Raw genomic sequence first — 20,350 nt, 5'->3', positions numbered from 1 at the left:
GCAAAGCTTTCCAGGGGACGCCCACCCAAGGCCACGTGGGTAACTCTGGGCAGGTAGCATGCCAGGAGACTAAGTGCCCACACGTATCTCTCAAACTCTTGAGTCTCTGCGGGGAGTGAAATGGAGTTGGTCCCATGAATTCAAAATCAGGCAGTTGTTTTGTTGGTAGAGTGCAATTAGCCCAGTAAGAGTGACGCTGCCCAAATGATGGAGAGTGGAAGAGTTTGCTGATGCTGTGGGAGGGTTAAGGCAGAAGCCTGCTTCAGCAGCCTATGGGCTTTTTGTACAGAAGTGTGGGCGTTGAGCTTACATCCCAAGCAGACAGCATAACCATGGCTCAGTCAGCAACAGACTCCCTCACATTCTCATGTCTTCTTTTAAATTCCTGGTCCCTGCCTCCTTGTCTGTTGATCTCTTCAGCTCTGTCCTCCCTTATACAGCCATTCCCATTTTTACCTCTATCCCTGCTGGTCTCGCATCCTTTACTGCAGCTGTTCTGGCTCCCTTGCCCTCTGGGCTCGACTGCTATTCTCTTGTTTTCTCACTTGACCACTTGAAGTAGGTTTTCCTTTTCATCCCCTTCTGTTTACACACTTCCCGCTCTCCAGTCTCCATCCTCTTCAACCCCACAGTTCTGTCTCTTATTTCTCATGCCTTCCGCCATTTGGCCTGTTGGCACCCTTTCATGATTGGTCCTTGTCTTCTCTTTCTCTCCCTCCTGCTATTTATGCTCCCCACTAATCCTTTATCATTGCCACGGTATCCAGTGATAAAGCCGCCTGGGGAAACGGCGCTAGGTGGCAGCATTTCCCCACATTTGCACTGCCAGGAAAATCAAGCTTTTTCTCAAAATATTCTAGGTCTAGAGTATATGACAGTAAATAATACCCATCCTTGCATATTTGGGTGAAGGCTTTTAGGGGAGCAGGAAAAAGAATTGCCTACCTGGTGACTTTTTCCCAGGTGATATTATCAGAACCATTCCCACATCCTTTCTGTCTCTTCTTTTGTTCTCTCTCTCATTCTGCCTCTCCCTTCCTATTCTGTCTCACACTTCCCCTCCTGTTCTGTCTAACTCGATTCTTCCAGCCCTGTCTCACGCTCCCCCTCCAATTCTCTTACTCTCCCCATCCAACTGTGTCTAACCTTATCCCACCAACTCTGTCCCAATATCTCCCTCTAACTCTCAGTCTTCAGTTCCAGTTCTGTCTCATTCCCTTTTCAATTATCTCTCACTCTCCCCACCTGTCCAGTCACACTCGCTCCCTCCAACTCTGTCTCAATATCTCCCTTCAATTCCCCCAATCTTCAGCTTCAGTTCTTTTTCCCTCCCCCTTTCAATTAGCTCCCCCCCTCAAGCCCTGTCTCTCTCTCTCCAAGTCAATCTCACGTTCTCCCTCCAACTCTTTCTTACCCTGCCCCTCCAACTCTCTCTCAATATCTCCCCCCAGTTCTCTCACTCTTTGCTTCCAATTCTGTCTCGCTCTCCCCTTTCAATACTGGCTCCCTCGGTTCTATGTTGTTTCATCCCCAGTTATTTTTTCAATTTGTTTTTTTGCGAAACCCTTTTCACCCAAAAAAACACATCGCAAACATGTATTTCACCCCCTATTCTTTTCTCTATTACCCCTTTAATTCCCTCCCGTAACATTTTCTCTATTTTCCCCACCCGACTTCCCCTTATATCCCTCTATCACCCCCCCCCCATCCCATTTATTTTTCAATGAGTTTTTCATTGAAATGTTTTCTGCAAAATAATCATCGAAAAATATACTGGAGATGAAACAACATCATCCCGTCTCGCTCTCCCTTTCCTATTCTGTCTAACCCTTTCGCTCCTTCTCTGTCCCACTCTCTTGTCCCTTTTTCCTCCTTTCCTGATTCAGTTCACACGCTTGTCCCCTCCCATTCTCTTTTTGTTTTCCCTGCCTCTCTAGATGGACTCTCTCACTCCTACACCCATCCTGTGTCTCTCGTTCTCCTGTACTGGGACACCACTCCTCCTCCCCACAATCCCCCCCCCCGGCTGTCTGACATCCTGCCTCACTCCCTGGCCGAGTTCTCAAGCATCTTGCTTCCCATCTTATGTTTCTTCTCTGTCCCCTCATTCTCTCCCCCTGATCCCTATTGACATTGTCCTGCTGGCTTTCTAGTCTTGTTTCAAAACAGTCTTTGTCCGCCATGTTCTCTTGAAAACTATTTACCTCCTGTGGTTTCTTTTCCACTCTGGGCCAACAGTCCTACTGAACTATGGTACAGGAGAGGGCAGAGGTCACAGTGCACAGCGTGGATACTCGTCCACGATTTGTTTATTCCTTGAAAGGAAGCGCTTGCCACAAAACAGCTGATAAAGACTAATTGGCTGTTTTTCTTTAAAGTTATGGAATTCACCCCCCCCCCCCCCCCCCCCCAACCTAGGCATGGTGCTGCATCCCACAGTTTGAAGACCTCTGGCTTGAATCCATGTAAAACATCCTTTCTTCAGTGTGTATACCTTGTTACGGTGTATTATGTGATGCTGGGCTGAGTCGTGCTGTGCCAGGTTGAACGTTGCCATGTCATAAACCCAGGCCCCGCAATGTGTAGTTTAGTTTAGTTTGTTTATTTATAGAGTGCACCTAACCCTCAAGTATCTGCGCGCTGGTACTTGAGCAAGTGTTACAGGAACAAGACAATGGCAGATGACTTGTGTTACAGATCAAGTCAGCAAACCGGAAGGATAGAAGGCACGCATACAATATGAATTGTGTACACAGGTAAGGTCAAACAATCATGCCAGACAATGGCCACACTGTAGTCAGTTTCCCAGGGCCTCCTGTTGACTATCCACTGACACCACCAACCGTAGCACCACTCCAGTGCTGCTGCACAAACGCAATGATCAGACCAACCAACACACCGTAACTCATTGCACTACTGTTCAAAGATGCCAGCCCATGCGCTGCCCACGCACACCAGTGGTGGAAGTGTACCGAACAAAGAAGTGGAACTGTGGTCCCGGCCGGGGAGAGGGCAGGCGGAAAAATAGCGCAATATATGACAAGGTGTTTGTGGCCGGGACATGGAAATAGTATTAAGAGACTAGTAACTAAGGCTCCCATTACAACTTTAAACTTGCACAGGGACCTGAATGGACAAATCCTTTTTATAGAATGGTGAATATGGTCATAAATATTAGTTGAACGCCGCTCCCGACCGTGCCGCTCACTGACCCACAACCTGCACTGTGCTCAGCTGTTCTAGAGCCAGGCCATGCTTTAAACGATCAAATCATCAAAAAATAACTAGAAGCTGACAAAGCCGACCACACACCACATTGCAACCAGAGCTTTATCGTGCTGGTAAGTACCAAATAAAATGTTTTTTTTTCTTTAACTCCTACCCAGGGACGTCATTTAGGGGTCACCAGAGGTCGCAACTGTGACCTCTGAAGTCTCTCTTGCGACCTCTGTGGTCTCCCCTGTGACCTCTAAAAAAAAAAAAGATTTTTACATTTTTTTTTCTTTTTTTGGTAATGCAAGCTCCTGGGCTGTGGCTAGCACAATGTGGCTCTTTACTTCGGGAGTGGCTGGGAACAGATGTGCCACAAGTCTAATACTTTCATCGCTGGCCCTAAATAAGAAAGAATAGGAATTCCAAATAATGTGTCTTACTGGAATTCTATACAATAATCGCTAGACTTATTAAAGGTTTATTTCAGGCACACTTCAGGAGGTGAGTCACTGATTTAGTCTGTTCTTAAACGCCTCAACTCAGCCTTTCATCCTTCTGAGGTCAATAAATGAGTACCAACACAGGTTGGGTGATATTGGGTGTATATTTTTTTCTATATAAAGCGCTTAAGCGTAAGTGCTATATAATAACACATCATTATCATTTGGTCATGGACGCCTGCTTGCAATCACAGTATTTTGCTATTATGGGCCTATACACACTGATTTTAATGATACATAAGGCGATCCATTTTTGTATGAAATGTACATCAAATTATAGTGATATCATAACCATATTTTTAGTAGTGTACAATGCTATGTGATGCTACTTCCTGTTTTGTCAATGGGTGAAAGGTCGTGTTCCATCGCTTCCCGCGATATCACTTCGGGGTGGGGTCAAATGACATCACTTCCTGTGATGTCATCAGGGGTCAAGGGTTGTGTGATGTCACTTCCACTACCCCTGGCATCTTGGTGAAATGACGTCCCTGATCCTATCATGTTTATGGGAGCCAGGTTACCCTGGCCCCCGCAAAGTCACTGAATGTAGTCACTCCACCATCGTTTGAAGCGCTAGACACAGTCCCCGAAGTTCTGGCCTAGTGCCTCTCCTGCTGGGTGCAGCATTTTGCATCGCACTTCTTTGCATGCAGAAGGATACACGTAGCATTGAGAGCTTGGAGGCTGTACTTACTCCAGTCAATGGAATCTGCCCCTTGCAGGTGCCCTGTACATGACTGCAGGAGGCAATTCTGCAAATCTCAAAGAAAAGTGTCCATTTATGTCCCATGATTTCGAAATGTTTTTGACATTCCAATCAGAGTGATACCTCTTCTCCCTTGCAATGCAAAGCTGAGCTCAAATTCAAGAAATGCCAGCAAGACATTACTTAAAGGCTTTATTGCCCAGATTCAGTCACCCAGAGTAGTCTGTGCCGGGCCACATGAAAACCACACTCTTTATTGACAATTACCCCTGTACACTTCACTCCTCCGCCCCCCACGACTACAAAATAGACTTAAACGCCTCTCTGCGCTACTCAACTAATGGATGCACTCCACTGCATTGTAATTTAAGATTTAGAAATTGTACTTACAAATTGCGGCTTCACCTAGATTCGAATTTGTGGGTACTCATGACTTTGCCTCACTATGCTTTATATCGCATCATTACGTGCCTTGCAGCTCTGCCTTTAGTCCAGAACTGCGTGCAAGCATTGTAGCATTGTAGTTCAGAGGAATTACATTGAGCAGCAGCACCGGCCCTCTGTATCACATTAGCGGCGCGTCTGCGCCGGCGCGTTTCGAGAGGCCGGTTGTTGCCGGTTTGTGCAAGGTGTGCGCAGTAATTCCAATCTCTATCTGACTACTACACACATTCAGGTACGATGCATTACTTTTCTCATTTTCCTTTGGTAATGAATATCATCATTGAAAATATACAAACAAGATGCCGTCCCATGACGCTTATACCCACCTATGAACCCACCTCATATTTGATTAAAAGGGTGAGTATCTTGCGGCACTACCTTGACCCCCACGATCTCTGTAATCTGCCTCTGTATACTACCCCCAGAACCTCCTTACAAACTCCCCTTCTCTATTAACCTACCTGCCTGCGAGGATGCAAACCACACGTGCACGCCACCCCAGCTGGAGACTGTCTCCGCAAAGTCCCTTTCCAAACATGCACGCTCTCAGGTTCGGAGGATGCTTGCTCCCACCACAAGGGAAGCTCCACCCTACATCCCCATAGACTTCTGCAATGAATCCTTAACCCAGGTGGTACTTGTTGAGAAGTCAAACCTCAATACTACTACTTTGAGGGAAGACACTTCATACAATGTCGGCCATGGAGATCCGATGGTTGCCGCTCAGACACTTGCAAATGAAGCATGGATCCCGCCCCCTGGGGGTATATATACATTACATTTATCCATGGGCTCTGATGCTCCTGGCAACTCCTTTCCTTTAGGTCCCCTGTGGTCCATATCCCACTTGAATAGCCGCTCTTTCCCAAAACACATGGTCGACATTGCTGACTCTCTAGCTGAGCATGCCTGTGATTTACTGGCACTCACGGAAACTTGGCTTAATGAGATTATACCCATTGACAACACGTTATCCTTGCCGCCGGAATACCTGATTCTGCGTGCAGATCGCGCAAGCCAAAAGGGTGGAGGAGTAGCCCTCATGTTCAAGAAACATCTTGATTGTCATCTGGACACTCATTTCAACCCCGAGGACTGGGAAACACAGCTCATGAAAATCAAAGTAAACCCCAATGTCTCTTTGTGTGTCCTGGTCATGTACAGGCCACCGAGGGACATGCCTGAATTTAAAGAACAATTTTTGGATCTTCTAATCACATTACTAAAGCCAAGACTCCTCTGATCGTTCTCGGAGATCTCAATCTCTGAGCCGAAGATCCAAGTGCTAAGCAAGCACCCTCCTTAATAAAAGCCCTGCAAACCACTGGATACCTACAGTGGGCTAAGTTCCCACACACATCGGGGGACATACACTAGGCTGGGTCATTACACACTCTGAAGACCTCTCCGAGGTTGAAATCACCCCCTGCCCGTGGTCCGATCACTTCCATTGGACACACACATCCAGCTGCCAGCATCACCTCCCAGAATGGACTCCCTCCCCAGAATTGAAAAGAAATCTAGGAATCTAAACTATCTGCACTGCTTGCGGCTAGGCTACAGCCTACTGATGATTTTACTAATTTTTCTGACTTGGTAGCTCACTGCATGCCCACCATTAACTCTGCCATTGAAACGCTCGCCCCCATGAAAGTAAAAAAGGTTAAAACTGAGACTCATAAAAACACGTGGTACAATGAAAACATAATTCAATTCAATTCTTTAATGTGATGTAGTATGAAATAATTCAAACTTTACACATATAATTTTTACATATTACAAATCACAAATACATAACATTATGCTCAATTAAGCTATATACATATTTATGTTAAAAGAAAATAGTAAAGTCATATAAAAACTCATATAAAAACTAAACATCCTAACTAAGGAATAAGCATTGACATTCTATCACCCGGGTCTAATTGAGGCCTTTGTATATGGACTATCAAACTTACTCATTTCAGTCTCTAAGTGGATTCATCATACACCCCCTTACATTTCCTCCATTTTAGGATGGTACTAATTCACACTTCAACTCCCGCTCAGCTTGTTGCCAGATGTTATATAGGGCGATAAATAAATGCATATTGCTGGTATTGGTGCAATATAGCCAAAAGGACATTTCAGGTATAGTAGCATGATCATGTGCAAAATCACCCAAATGTCAAATGATTGTCGCTCTCAATTTCAAACATTCCGTAAGTAGGTGTCGAGCTGTCTCTAGGTGATCAGGGGATTTACACAAGCGACATATACGTTTGTCGGACGGGATTTTTTCCCAAACCCCTCTGTTATACAGGGTGGGCAATTGCTCAAATCTAAGTAAGAGAATAAAACGTCTAAGTTTACTAGAGGGACAGAGGGATAAATAGGTTTGCGGCTTCATAAAGCTAAACAGACGATATTTAATAAACTGATACGACTTGAGGTTGCGCATGTGATTGTAATTCTCAAGCCAATCCCATAGATCCACTTTTTTACCTAGGGCATATAGGATTTCCTTGGAGGTGTTAACCCTTCTATGTGTCCATCCAATGTCAGTTAGGAATGTCACCATATATTTATAAAGGGGTGACGTAGTATATTTATTGGTCACCTCCTGATGGATCACTGATAGGAGGGGATTGATCGAATCATCAGTCATCTTGAGATGAAAACCAGCTCTTTTCTTTAAGACCATGGCTTTAAGGGAGGGTAGTCCCAGTTCTAATCTGATCAAGGCCATCGGTATCCCCGGGTGTAACCCGAGGATCCGTCTCCAGAACTTACCCTCCAATACTTGTAACCATCCTAGGTCCATTGTATGTAGTGAATCAAGCCCATATATAATCATTGGTGCCATTACTTGGATATATAGCTGACGCGTTCCCCAAAGGGTAAAGCCACCCTGTTTTTTTGTAAATGAGGCAATGAGCGAAGTGACTTGCATGGCTCTCATGGAGCGCCCCTGTCTGCACAATGAGTAATCCCCTAGGGGCTCAATATCCACTCCGAGATAGCGGTAGGATGGAGCATAAGGGATGACACTTCCATGTACCATAAGATTCACCCTGGATGCTTTTTTACTCGTGAATCTTAGTACCTTCGTTTTATCTAGATTGATCTTCAATCCATTTATTCTGGCATAATCCCACAAAGCGGTAGCAGAACGCCTCAAACTGCTTATGGTATTGTCAAAGATCACAAGAGCATCCGCATACGCTAGTACCATACAATGCACCTCACCCACTTTCGGGGGACAGTTATTCGCTTCAGCCAGGGCTGCAGGGTTGTCGTAGACATAAAGATTGTATACTAAAGGTGCTGTAACACATCCCTGCTTGACCCCACTATCTTGTATCACATTACGTGTTGAATTACCTTCCTGGTCCAATCTAAGGCATGCCGTAGTGTTATAATGTAGTAATTTTAGATAGTATAATAGGTTAGGTGGACATCCCAATTTCTCAAGTTTGGCCCATAACCTTATTCGCGGAATAGAATCAAATGCAGCCTGAAAGTCTATAAACAAAGCATACAACGGGGGCTGCCCCTTACTGAGTGCCCGTGTTCGAAGTAGTTCCATGACAAGTAGATTATGGGAGGTGGAAAACTCTTGTCTAAAACCGCATTGGAATCTACTAAGTATTTTAGCCTTATCTACCCATTGTTGCAATTGCGGCTAGGCTCCAGCCTACTGATGATTTTACTAATTTTTCTGACTTGGTAGCTCACTGCACGCCCACCATTAACTCTGCCATTGAAACGCTCGCCCCCATGAAAGTAAAAAAGATTAAAACTGAGACTCATAAAAACACGTGGTACAATGAAAACATAATCCTACTCCGATGTACCAAAATATGTTTTGAAAGAGAGTGACGTAAGAACCCCAGTCCTCAAACATTGAGCACCTACAAACAGGCAGTCCAAAATTTCAAAAACGCCATTAGAGACACTAAGTCAGACTACCTCAACAATAGATTCACGAATGCTCGCTCCAATTCTAGTGAACTGATTAAAAACCTCAACAAATTTGGAGATAAATCTACAAACAATCATGACCGTACTAAAGACTAAATTCACCCAAAATGAATTTTCCTTAAAATTTCTGGGTCACCTGCAGGCGATCAAGGACTTACAGGAGTGTACTGTCGGGGCTAGGGTGGCTCCCCAACTTATTGACAAAATCCCTCAGAATGACAAAGATACTTTCAAGTTTCAACTGTGCTCCAAGGTCGAGATTCACAAGATCATCCAGGCGATGAAACCAACATCTTGCCTGGGTGACAGCTTCCCTCTCAACATCCTTAAAGGCTCCCTTGAGTCACTGGTTCCCCAGATCACAAAACTCGTTAACCTCTCCTTTAGGAAGGCCTGATCCCAGTGTCCCTGAAAGAGGCCTGGATCACACCACTGCTCAGGAAAAACAACCCTGGATCCAGCAGTGGCCAATAACTACAGACATAGACGCCTTCTGTGCTCTCAGCATAACCTTCAAAATGTTCCAACCAAGGTACAAGCTCGTCAGGTTTGGCGGCACATTTTTGATGTCCAGGCCCCTCCAGCCTGGAATGCCCATTCGACGGCCGTCAGATCTGCAGGCTCGATCAGTTTTTTAAAAGAACGGGTCAAGCACGACTTCTTTGTTCTTAACCCAGGTTAGAGAGTCTTTTCTCCCGGCTTTGACATATGAATGTTTTATGTACAAGTCTTTTTTAGTACTTTTGTGGGCCCTGAGGCCTATGGGCATGTGGCGCGCTATAAAAATGTAATAAGAATAATGTATGCCTTGCCTTAAGCCATTGAAAACGAGGATTGAGCCGTCCCCGGCCTCATTTGAGCAGCACAGGTCCCCTTTAGCTTAGGCCCCACATGTAGAGGCATGAAGGAGAATACCAAAAGGAAGCAACTACCATAATACTCATTTTTAGATCACACTACCAGGAGGAAGCAACTACCACAGGCCTCATTTGTAGGGGAACACCATATCCCCAGGAGGATGCAACTGCCACTGGCCTCATTTGTAGGGGAATACCACATCACCAGGAGGATGCAACTACCACAGGCCTCATGTGTAGGGGAATACCACATCACCAAGAGGAAGCAACTACCAGAGGCCTCATGTGAAGGGGAATATCACCTCACCAGGAGGAAGAAACTACCACAGCCCTCATGTGTAGGGGACTACCACATCACCAGGAGGATGAAACTACCACAGACCTCATGTGTAGGGGAATACCACGTCACCAGGAGGATGCAACTACCACAGGCCTCATGTGTAGGGGAATACCACATCACCAGGAGGATGGAACTACCACAGGCCTCATGTGTAGGGGAATAGCACATCACCAGGAGGAAGCAACTACCACTGGCCTCATGTGTAGGGGAATACCACATCCCCAGGAGGATGCAACTACCACAGGCCTCATGTGTAGGGGAATACAACATCACCAGGGGGATGCAACTACCACAAGCCTCATGTGTAGGGGAATACCACATCACCAGGAGGAAGCAACTACCACAGGCCTCATGTGTAGGGGAATACCATATCCCCAGGAGGATGCAACTGCCACTGGCCTCATTTGTAGGGGAATACCACATCACCAAGAGAATGCAACTACCACAGGCCTCATGTGTAGGAGAATACCACATCACCAAGAGGAAGCAACTACCAGAGGCCTCATGTGAAGGGGAATATCACCTCACCAGGAGGAAGCAACTACCACAGCCCTCATGTGTAGGGGAATACTACATCACCAGGAGGATGAAACTACCACAGCCCTCATGTGTAGGGGAATACCACATCACCAGGAGGATGAAACTACCACAGACCTCATGTGTAGGGGAATACCACATCACCAGGAGGATGCAACTACCACAGGCCTCATGTGTAGGGGAATACCACATCTCCAGGAGGATTCAACTACCACAGGCCTTCATGTGTGGGGGAATACCAAATCACCAGGAGGATGGAACTACCACAGGCCTCATGTGTAGGGGAATAGCACATCACCAGGAGGAAGCAACTACCACTGGCCTCATGTGTAGGGGAATACAACATCACCAGGAGGATGCAACTACCACAGGCCTCATGTGTAGGGGAATACAACATCACCAGGAGGATGCAACTACCACAAGCCTCATGTGTAGGGGAATACCACATCACCAGGAGGATGCAACTACCACAGGCCTCATGTGTAGAGGAATACCACATCCCCGGGAGGATGCAACTACCACAGGCCTCATTTGCACGGGAACACCACATCACCCGGAGAAAGCAAGTACCATGTTCCTCATCTGTAGGAAGACACCACATGTCCAGAAGGAAATCGCTTCCATCATTTTCCGGATTTTCTAAACACCTCTGCATGAGAGGGGGGGCAATTCCTCAGGCCAGAATAAGGCAAAAGTGTCCTGCGATAATTACTCTTCCCTTTAGCTCATCATTTTAATGTTTTGCCTCCAAACTACAGGGGTGCAGTCCTCAAAACCGAACAGAGTAAGTAAGAGTGGGTGAGTGCGTGGGTATGTTGGGGGGCATTGCTGGATGGTGCTGTGCTCGGGCAAGCGGGTGAAAGTGTATTTGGCATACAATATTCCTGGGTCTTGGTTGTTTCTAGGCCTGCTACATTACTAGTGGGTTGGCATGCCATGCTATGCCATCTTTAAGCTATGTGGAAGTACCATTCCACCCTACGCTATCTTTGCAAGGCTCTGCTCTGATTAGAAATGCTATGCTGTCTTAGGTTTGCTATGCTATGCGATGTTATGCCCCAGTGCTGTAACACGTTTTTGAGCATTAGTCTGACAGGATCTAGGTGTTTTGTTCCCAAATGCAACTTTGCTGGAAATGTTAACAGATAACAGAAAATTGTGCTTTTTAATATACACCTGCCTTTTGATATTTTGGCGGTGTTCTCCCCCCCTCCACACACCCTTGTTTAACTTCCACTCCCCCCTCACTGAATCTGCACCTAACCCTGTGCCGTTTTGTTTTTGCTTTTTGAACTCACTCGTACCAATTTGGATTGCCTCACTAAATAGCATGTTTTGGCTTTAAAGGGGGTTTGCTCTTTTTTGTTTGTATTTCTTTGTTTATTACCCCTCCCTCTTCACTTCATTTTTGGGACATAATAGCGGATCTGTTAGAGGAGCTTCTTTCATATGTTGTGCTATGGCATATTACACCATCTCATGTTTTGTTATATCATTTTACAATGATGTCATGTTTATGCAGAGCATAAGGGTGGCAAGTGCTTTAAAGCCGTCAGACAAGTAGGACGCCACACAGAAGCCCAAAAAATACATACTTGAAATTCGCTGCTGCAAAAGGAAAGGACTAGAAAACCAGCCTTCGCTGCCTACGCCCCAAGACTATGGAACCTCCTCCCAGTCAGCATCAGACTCGTCCCCACGCTCCTACAATTCAGAGAAGAACTCAAGACCCACCTCTTCAAGGAGTCTCTCCTCCCCAACACCTAGGCCATCACCCGCCCCTCTACCGCCCACCACCACGGACAGCCGTTTCTGTTTTGTTGTTACCTCGGAAAAGTGCTCTGTTCTGCATCTGTATTGTTGTATACCTCTGTAAAGTGCTCTGTTATGCATCTGTACTGTTGTTTACCTCTGTAAAGTGCTCTGTTTTGCTTCTGTACTGTTGTATACCTCTGTAAAGTGCTCTGTTATGCATCTGTACTGTTGTTTACCTCTGTAGAGTGCTCTGTTTTGCTTCTGTACTGTTGTATACCTCTGTAAAGTGCTCTGTTATGCATCTGTACTGTTGTTTACCTCTGTAAAGTGCTCTGTTCTGCATCTGTATTGTTGTATACCACTGTAGGGTGCTCTGTTATGTATCTGTATTGTTGTATACCTCTGTAGGGTGCTCTGTTTTGCTTCTGTACTGTTGTATACCTCTGTAAAGTGCTCTGTTATGCATCTGTACTGTTGTTTACCTCTGTAAAGTGCTCTGTTTTGCTTCTGTACTGTTGTATACCTCTGTAAAGTGCTCTGTTATGCATCTGTACTGTTGTTTACCTCTGTAAAGTGCTCTGTTTTGCATCTGTACTGTTGTATACCTCTGTAAAGTGCTCTGTTATGTATCTGTACTGCTGTATACCTCTGTAAAGTGCTCTGTTATGCATCTGTACTGTTGTATACCTCTGTAAAGTGCTCTGTTGCATCTCAAAGCTAGGTCCATGCTCAATAAACACCATAATAATAATATTAATAACAAATATTACATGTAAGGGGCGCTCCTTTCATAAAAAGGTCATAATCCTCAAGGCAGACCTCTGAATGCTAGTGGGTTAGCAGGCTCTGCACCCTCGCTGAGCCTAGGACCACCGCTGCCCTCTTTTAACAGGATAAGGTAACTTTGGCCCAGGTTGAGAAATGTAGACAACTATGCAGATTTACTCCCAGAAAAGCCCAGCCACAAAGCCGAACCCCAATGAAGATTCTAACAGCCTTCAAGAGCTTACTGGCAGCCCGGTCTAGGGAAATGATGCTAGAGGGGCACAGGTGCCATCTCCAGGAGGATGCAGCACCCATTGCGACCACCATACGCCTCTTTTGTAGCGGAAGACAAGTTCTCTGGGAGGAAAAAACTACTACCGCATTACTATTAGCCTTACACAATACCGAGCAGGCAACTACCATAGCCCTCATTGAAAAGATGGCACTGCATTTTCAGGAGCAGGCAGCTGCCATGGCTCTCAAAGAAAGGGTGGCACTGCATCCAGAGGAGCAGGCAGCTGTCATAGCCCTCAATGAAAGGATGGCACTGCATCCACAGCAACAGGCACCTACCATAGCTTTCAATTAAAGGATGGCACTACATCCACAGGAGCAGACAGATATCATGAGGATGGCACTGCGTCCACAGGAGCAGGCAGCTACCATAGCCCTCATTTAAAACATGGCACTGCATCCACAGGAGCAGGCAGCTATCATAGCCCTCAATGAAAGGGTGGCACTGCATCTACATGAGCAGGCAGCTATCATAGCCCTCAAGGAAAGGATGGCACCACATCTACAGGAGCAGGCAGCTATCATAGCCCTCAATGAAAGGGTGGCACCGCATCCACAGGAGCAGGCTGCTATCATAGCCCTCAATGAAAGGGTGGCACTGCATCTACATGAGCAGGCAGCTATCATAGCCCTCAATGAAAGGATGGCACCGCATCTACAGGAGCAGGCAGCTATCGTAGCCCTCAATGAAAGGGTGGCACCGCATCCACAGGAGCAGGCAGCTATCGTAGCCCTCAATGAAAGGGTGGCACTGCATCCACAGGAGCAGGCAGCTATCATAGCCCTCAATGAAAGGGTGGCACTGCATCCACAGGAGCAGGCAGCTATCATAGCCCTCAATGAAAGGATGTCACTGCATCCACAGGAGCAGGCAGCTATCATAGCCCTCAATGAAAGGATGTCACTGCATCCACAGGAGCAGGCAGCTATCATAGCCCTCAATGAAAGGATGTCACTGCATCCACAGGAGCAGGCAGCTATCATAGCCCTCAATGAAAGGATGGCACCACATATGGCACCGCATCTACAGGAGCAGGCAGCTATCATAGCCCTCAATGAAAGGGTGTCACTGCATCTACAGGAGCAGGCCGCTATCATAGCTCTCAATGAAAGGATGGCACCGCATCTACAGGAGCAGGCAGCTATCATAGCCCTCAATGAAAGGATGGCACCGCATCTACAGGAGCAGGCAGCTATCATAGCCCTCAATGAAAGGGTGTCACTGCATCTACAGGAGCAGGCAGCTATCATAGCTCTCAATGAAAGGATGGCACCACATCTACAGGAGCAGGCAGCTATCATAGCCCTCAATGAAAGATTATCACTGCATCTACCAGGAGAAGGCAGCTATCATAGCCCTCAATGAAAGATTATCACTGCATCTACCAGGAGAAGGCAACTACCATTGTCCTCCTTTAAAGGATGGGGCACTGCCTCCACAGGAGCAGGCAACTACTATTGCCCTCATTTAAAGGATGGCACTACATCAACAGGCGCAAGCAACTGCCATTGCCCTAATTTAAAGGATGGCACTGCATCAACAGGGGCAGGCAGCTGCCACAGCCCCCATTTAAAGGATGACACTGCATCCACAGGAGAAGGCAAACGCCATGCCCTAAACTAAAGGGTGGCACCACATCCACAGGATCAGGCAATGGTTTATAGTGAAAATGTCGACTACAAAAATGTCGAAAAAAATAATGTAGAAAAAAATAATGTAGAAAAAAAATATTTGGCATGTGTTTTAAAAGAAAAATGAGGGGGGTTCCTCCCTACCCCCCTGTTTATTTTTACTACCTAAACCCAAAAAAAACATACAAATAAAAAAAAAACATTCTAATTTTTTGTCGACATTATTTTTTTCGACATTTTTGCATTCAACTTTTTTTTCGATATAATAACTGGATACCTCAGGGCAACCATCATAGCCCTCATTTAAAGGATGTCACTGCATCCACGGGAGCAGGCAGCTATCATAGCCCTCATTTAAAGGGTGGCACTGCATCCACGGGAGCAGGCAGCTATCATAGCCCTCAATGAAAGGGTGGCACTGCATCCACGGGAGCAGGCAGCTATCATAGCCCTCAATGAAAGGGTGGCACTGCATCCACGGGAGCAGGCAGCTATCATAGCTCTCAATGAAAGGATGGCACCGCATCCACGGGAGCAGGCAGCTATCATAGCCCTCAATGAAAGGGTGGCACCGCATCCACGGGAGCAGGCAGCTATCATAGCCCTCAATGAAAGGGTGGCACCGCATCCACGGGAGCAGGCAGCTATCATAGCCCTCAATGAAAGGGTGGCACCGCATCCACGGGAGCAGGCAGCTATCATAGCCCTCAATGAAAGGATGGCACCGCATCCACGGGAGCAGGCAGCTATCATAGCTCTCAATGAAAGGATGGCACCGTATCCACGGGAGCAGGCAGCTATCATAGCCCTCAATGAAAGGATGGCACCGCATCCACGGGAGCAGGCAGCTATCATAGTCCTCAATGAAAGGATGGCACCGCATCCACGGGAGCAGGCAGCTATCATAGCCCTCAATGAAAGGATGGCACCGCATCCACGGGAGCAGGCAGCTATCATAGCCCTCAATGAAAGGATGGCACCGCATCCACGGGAGCAGGCAGCTATCATAGCTCTCAATGAAAGGATGGCACCGCATCCACGGGAGCAGGCAGCTATCATAGCCCTCAATGAAAGGATGGCACTGCATCCACGGGAGCAGGCAGCTACTCTAGCCCTCATTTAAAGGATGACACTGCATCCACGGGAGCAGGCAGCTACTCTAGCCCTCATGTAAAGGATGGCACTGCATCCACAGGAGCAGGCAGCTACTCTAGCCCACATTTAAAGTGTGTCACTGCATCCACGGGAGCAGGCAGCTACTCTAGCCCTCATTTAAAGTATGACACTGCATCCACGGGAGCAGGCAGCTGCTCTAGCCCTCATGTAAAGGATGGCACTGCATCCACAGGAGCAGGCAGCTACTCTAGCCCTCATGTACAGGATGACACTGCATCCACAGGAGCAGGCAGCTACTCTAGCCCTCATTTACAGGATGGCACTGCATCCACAGGAGCAGGCAGCTATCATAGCCCTCAATGAAAGGATGGCACTGCATCCACAGGAGCAGACAGCTATCATAGCCCTCAATGAAAGGATGGCACTGCATCTACAGGAGCAGGCAGCTACTCTAGCCCTTATGTAAAGGATGACACTGCATCCACGGGAGCAGGCAGCTACTCTAGCCCTTATGTAAAGGATGGCACTGCATCCACAGGAGCAGGCAGCTACTCTAGCTCTCATGTAAAGGATGGCACTGCATCCACAGGAGCAGGCAGCTTCTCTAGCTCTCATTTAAAGGATGTCACTGCATCCACGGAAGCAGGCAGCTACTCTAGCCCTGATTTAAAGGATGACACTGCATCCACGGGAGCAGGCAGCTATCATAGCCCTCAATGAAAGGATGGCACTGCATCCACAGGAGCAGGCAGCTACTCTAGCCCTCATTTATAGGATGTCACTGCATCCACAGAAGCAGGCAGCTACTCTAGCCCTGATTTAAAGGATGGCACTGCATCCACGGAAGCAGGCAGCTACTCTAGCCCTGATTTAAAGGATGTCACTGCATCCACGGAAGCAGGCAGCTACTCTAGCCCTGATTTAAAGGAGGACACTGCATGCACAGGAGCAGGCAGCTACTCTAGCCCTCATTTAAAGGATGTCACTGCATCCACGGAAGCAGGCAGCTACTCTAGCCCTCATTTAAAGGATGTCACTGCATCCACGGGATCAGGCAGCTAGTCTAGCCCTCATTTAAAGGATGTCACTGCATCCACGGAAGCAGGCAGCTACTCTAGCCCTCATTTAAAGGATGTCACTGCATCCACGGGATCAGGCAGCTAGTCTAGCCCTCATTTAAAGGATGTCACTGCATCCACGGAAGCAGGCAGCTACTCTAGCCCTCATTTAAAGGATGTCACTGCATCCACAGGAGCAGGCAGCTACTCTAGCCCTCATTTAAAGGATGGCGTATTGTTTACAGAGCCAGAAACCACCAAAGCCCTCATGTAAAGGAGGACCCAACTTACCTTATTGGAGGCAACTACCACAAGCCTCGTCAGCAGGACACCCCTGCATCACTTAGAGAAGCACCCACTGTAGTCTCCCTTTGTAGGAAGGCGCCCCATGTATATTGGTAGGAGCGCGCCACAGTGCTCTGTCGAGTCCACTTCTTCAGCCCTCCAGATACCCCAGGATGTCCCCTCTTTCTCCTGGCCTGTGTCAGTGCTCCAGAGGAAGGTGTGTGCCCAGCTACAGTGCAGAGCAGTAGTCACAGAGGAAGGGCAGGGCACTTAGTGGGGACACAAGGCTTACGCGAGTGAGGCAGCTCAGCGGGTTCAGCTCCTGTCAGCTCCTTCTTCTGCAATCTGCAGGTCACAGGTTCGAATCCCAGCAAGGCCAACTTGGACTTTCATCCTTCAGAGGTTGATAAATCCGTGCCAGCTTCTTTTGGGTGATATTGTAGGTAAATGTGGTCTCTGTAAAGCGCTTTGGCAAAAGCGCTATATACATATCTAGCATATCATTGTCATTGCACACCTGGGACGGAGCTGGCAAGGGGCCCGTCCATAAATGGAAATGGAGGATGAAAGCTAAAAAAAAGAATGTAAAGTGCTAAAGGAGAGTCTTCAGGCACCCTATCCCCCCTTTAATATGCAGCTATAGCCACACTGTCGCAATTGGGCCCACCCGCTGGTAACCCCCCAAGCGAGGTGTGGAATGGTTGCCTCCACTTTCATGCCGCATGCGCAGTTCTAGCTATTTAAGGCAACCTTTCCCCCCCGAGTGTGAAGCTCGGGAGATATTAATGAATTCTCTCTCGCATCCCCTCACCTGTCCCGCTGCTCTGTGAATCTCCCCTCGGCCTCTGAAGATGGAACCCACCTCTCGGCCTCCGCGTGGCCTCTTATATATCACGCGCCTGCGCTGCGCGCCCCCGCGCTGTATGTTTAAGGCCACTGACCCCTGGAACAGCTAACAAACTTATCTCTGAGGCAAACTGGGACAAACATCACGGGCTGTTGACCAGCGGCTTGTTTTCTGTTCCTTCATTTTTTTTCTGTGAACCGCAATTTCTTTCAAAGCTGAGTTTTCAAACCTCGACAAGCGGCAAGTGGTAACACAGGCGGTACATAGGAGCCAGAGTCTGAACGTGGCCACTGCTGCCAGAATGAAGTTCACAGTAAATTAAAATGTTACAATTATTTACATGGCGTTTTGTAACAAAATACAAACATGGCTGCGCCTGGCAAAAGCGAAAAGAGGGACAGGAGAAAACGGGGGAACGGGAGGGAAATGGGGTGGGGAGGCTCCCCAAAAGCAGCGTTTCAAGTTGCATAATAAAATGGCATTTCATGGAATATTTACTGAAAGCTTAATTTGATTTGACCGTGCTCCTCCCTGGTCCCTGGACATGATAGGCATGGCTGATATGCAGGGCAGTTTCTAGCCAACTTGGTGCCCAGGGCGAAACATCAGAATGCGAAAACCCCCCCACACTAGCACACGTCACCCCCAAACGACACCTCTGTCATGTGACAAAGCCCCTCCTCAATATGAATAAATAATTGCTATATAAATGAAGCTGGGTTCATTACATTGTAATTCAAGTACTTTACAAAATAATTCTAATGTGGAAACCCAGCTGTTGCTGCCCAAGTAATGGTTTTTCTGTCATCTGATCTTAGGGAATGCCTTGCCAAAAGGCAGTTTCAAACTGATCGTACTGGCACACTGTGGTTGAAAAGCCTACTGGGGTCTGAGGGCTCACTGACCTGGCCCTCTGTTGCAGGTGTTCTGATCGTACCAACTCACTTGTATTTCGCAAGGGGCAATACTAGACTAACCATATGAATTATTTTCTGATAGAAGGTTATAATTCTAAAGATGGACAGTCTGGTACACTCTTATTGTACTCTTTCAAAATACCTCTCTGAGAGTGGGAAAGGGGAGAAATTGCACCAATGAGGATTCATGTATGCTTTGCATTAAATCACAGAGCATTTCAGGACTCTAACCGTGATCAGAGATCTCTACATTTGATAAATAAGTCTGTGATAAAAGGATTGTATGTGTGAATCTCTAAATTCATAACTGATGCATGGCTTGGTGCTCACATCACGGTTCACAATACTCACTCTAACATTAAAATGTCTGTAACCATGAACCATACATGCTCATTTGGACAGTTTACGTTTTTGAATGTGAGTGTAAAATAGCTGCAACATCAGCCATTCAAATGGGGTGTAAGGGCTCTTTTGCTTCGTGTTTCTGAAGAATTGTAGAGGAGGAAGGGCTGGGTCTTGGTGTGGGCATGCTCAACCCTAATATAGAAACATTTTAAGGGAATTATATTTACAGATGTGGCAGGATACTGCACAAGAGAGACCCAATAAACAGGCTACAATAAGGCTACGCAGAAAGGATTGTACCTCTTTCAAACTTTAGCCTGACCAGTAATAAGTTGATGAAGCATTAAGAAATGATGAAACCCAACTTGTAGTGGCTGGGTAAAAGTTAGCCACTTCCTCCAACCTGGAGACCAATATCGCATGGTCTACCAGTTCGAATGCAGCTGATAAATCCAAAAGCATAAGCAAGGATGAAAGTCCCTTGTCCATTTGATCCAGGAGCCTAGAATTCAATTCCAGTAGCACGGTCTCCGCGCCGTTGCCTACTCTAAATCCAGAGTGTCAGCAATTCAGGACGGGGTATTTGTTTAAATGTTGGGCAATTTGCATGTATGCAACCCGGTCGAGAATTTTCAGGAGAAATGGTGTATTAGTAATGGGCCTGTAATTCAATGGCACGTCCATAGGTAGGTCAGGTTTTTTAAGAATAGGAGTAAGATTGTTTTAAATCTGCCAGGACATGACCCTCCATAAGTGAGGCATTCACAAATCGCAGA

The 20,350-nt window shown here is 46.8% G+C and overlaps 1 protein-coding gene across 1 annotated transcript in view; it reads right to left on the bottom strand.

Annotated features, from left to right (window-relative positions):
• LOC138522452 (riboflavin-binding protein-like) overlaps positions 1-18,354 on the bottom strand; it is a 64,702-nt gene extending 46,348 nt beyond the window's left edge. The window contains exon 1 of the mRNA XM_069635396.1: positions 18,277-18,354. The gene's annotated coding sequence lies outside the window, so the exon portion shown is untranslated. The remainder of the gene's footprint in view (positions 1-18,276) is intronic.
• Positions 18,355-20,350: the final 1,996 nt, after the last annotated feature.

This window comes from Ambystoma mexicanum, chromosome 1q, assembly GCF_040938575.1.
Source record: "Ambystoma mexicanum isolate Mex_15411 chromosome 1q, UKY_AmexF1_1, whole genome shotgun sequence".
In the NCBI taxonomy this organism is placed as follows: domain Eukaryota; kingdom Metazoa; phylum Chordata; class Amphibia; order Caudata; family Ambystomatidae; genus Ambystoma; species Ambystoma mexicanum.
This window is presented reverse-complemented; position numbering and strand designations above follow the sequence as displayed.